The sequence below is a fragment of the Echinops telfairi genome, unplaced genomic scaffold (assembly GCF_000313985.2).
Source record: "Echinops telfairi isolate 266 unplaced genomic scaffold, ASM31398v2 ScPeMD7_23;HRSCAF=83, whole genome shotgun sequence".
In the NCBI taxonomy this organism is placed as follows: Eukaryota; Metazoa; Chordata; class Mammalia; order Afrosoricida; family Tenrecidae; genus Echinops; species Echinops telfairi.
The window spans coordinates 8,210,011-8,212,551 of NW_022103920.1; positions in this window are offsets into that span (position 1 = coordinate 8,210,011).

Consider the following 2,541-nt stretch of genomic DNA (forward strand, 5'->3'; position numbering starts at 1 on the left):
GCTTGATGAGGCCAAGATGTTGGCTTAAAATGGAAATGGCCAAACCATGTGAGATCCCAGGTGGGGTAGTTATTGCATCGATGGTAATTCTGTGGTCTTCGTCCACCGTTTCTGGATTCCAGCCACCATGTCCAAGTTGGACTTTCGGCATCCCTCCCTTGGCTCATCTTTGAGGTCTTTCCAATCTTCCATGAAAGTGCTTCTTTTGTCTAAACTCTGTTGTTTTATGTGGGCCGCATTCCTGTAGACTTGTTTCAAAGCTTCAATGATTTAGGAAGATGCCTCCTTCAGGTCTTTTAGAAATGTGCTATTAACCCTGACTTCAGAACTGGGTGTTTTGTTTGTGAGTTTAGGGAGGTAGGGGTTTCCTTTCGGTTTTCCATTGCACAAAAGGTATCTTTTCTTCTGGAGGTCCTCTAACAAGTCTAAGACCTGTGTGTCACTGAGAGAACTTGTCTACAGCCCTCCACTAACCCCAGAGACATGTTCAACGTGTTTTGTTTTGGAATAAGCCTGGGCATGTTTGAAATGGAATCCTTATGGAACCTTTATATAAATACTCACACACATGCACACATAAATAACATGAGGGTACTTGAAAAGTTCTTGGGAAATGGAATTAAAAGATAAATGGAACATTTCCATAAACTGTTTGAAACACACACAGACAGACACACAGTAGCTTCTTTGGGGGCCAGGAGCCCTGGTGACACAGTAAGGTCAGTGCCGGACTCTTTAAACCCACCAGCTGCCCCACAGGACAGAGGCTGTCTGCTCCCATGAAAATTGACAAAGCTTCAGAAAGCCTATATTGGATCACTGTGAGTCAGAATCAACTCAATGGCAATGAGTGGGATGGAGATGAGCCACAGAAGAGAGCCCCCTGTTACGCACTTAGCTACCTCTTGAAAAGTTGCTGTTTGAAATCCCCCTAGAAGTGCCAAAGTATAAAGTAAGGATCCAGGAAAATTAGAAGTCATTAAATAGGGAATGGAGTGCATACAGATCAATATTCTAGGCAGTCGTGGGTTGAAATGGACTGGTCTGGGCCATTTTGGATCAGAAAAAGCATGCGATGTTCTGTGCTGGGAAAGACACAATCAAGGGGAATGGCCTTGCATTCATCCTAAAAAAAGGACATTTCAGAATCTATCTTGAAGCACAAGGCTGTCTGAGGTAGAATAATACCTATCCACTTACAAGGGAATCCAATTAATACAACTACTCTTCATACTTATGCACCAACTACGAAAGCTAGTGATGCAGAAATTGGAGAATTCTACCAACATCTTTAATCTGAAATTGATCAAAGTCACAATCAAGAGGCATTGATAATTATTGGTGATTGGAATGCAAAAGTTGGAAACAAAGAGGAAGGAACAGTAGTTGGAAACTATGATAGAAAGTATGGAAGAATTTTGCAAGATCAACAACATCTTCATCATGAGTATACTTTTTCAACAACACAAAAGTGTCTACGTATGTGGCTCTCTCCAGATGGAATGCACAGAAATCAGACTGACCACATCTGTGGGAAGAGAGGATGGACAAGCTCAATATCAGCAGCTAACGGGAGCCCAGGACCTGACTTTGGAGCAGGCCATCAATTGCTCATAAGTACATTTAGGTTGAAGTTTAAAACGAGATTATGAGAGCCAAAATATGGATTGAGGATTTCTAGATTTCCCCTGGAATTTCAAGAACATCTCAAGAACAGATTTGCTGCATTAGACACTCCTAACAGAAGACCTGATGTGCTGTGAGATGACATCAAGAACATCATATATGAAGAAAACAAAAGGTCATTTAAAAGAGAGTAGGAAAAAAAATTAAAAAATTAAAAAAATAAAAAAATAATAAAAAATAAAATAAAAGAGAGTAGGAAAGAGAAGATCAAAATAGATATGGTAGTTATGTAATATCCTATCAACTTGATAAATAGGTTTAGGGGTGGGTCTAGCCTGTCAATCAGGTCACAGACTGATGCCTCTTTATGGGCATGGCCTTCTCATGAGAATTATGGGAGTTTCCTCTCTTCCACCCTAGAGGGCAAAAACTCTCTCTCTCTGCTTCCCCTTCCTCTTGACAAGCCACATGGAGTCATGCTAATGGCAGCCAGAGCCCTGGAGATGCATCCACCATCACTGGATCCACAAGAGTTTCCACCCACTGGCCTGTGATCTTCCTGCATTCGGCATCATTGCATGTGTTGCGTGAGTCTGAAGAGGAATTTATAAACTAGTATCAGACAACTGGGCTAATATTGGACTTATGAACTTGATCAGGAGTGGGATGGGAAGTATATATATATATATATATAAATCGTTTTATGGGCGTATCTTATAGCTCTTATACCAATCCATACATCAATTGTATCAAGCACATATGTACATATCTTGCCATCATCATTTTCAAAAAATTTTCTAATTGATTCTTTGGTATCAGCTCCTCTTTTTTACCACCACTCCCTGCCCTAGCGAACCCTTGATAAATTATAATTATTGTTTTCATATCATACACCATCCTCTGTCTCCCTTCACC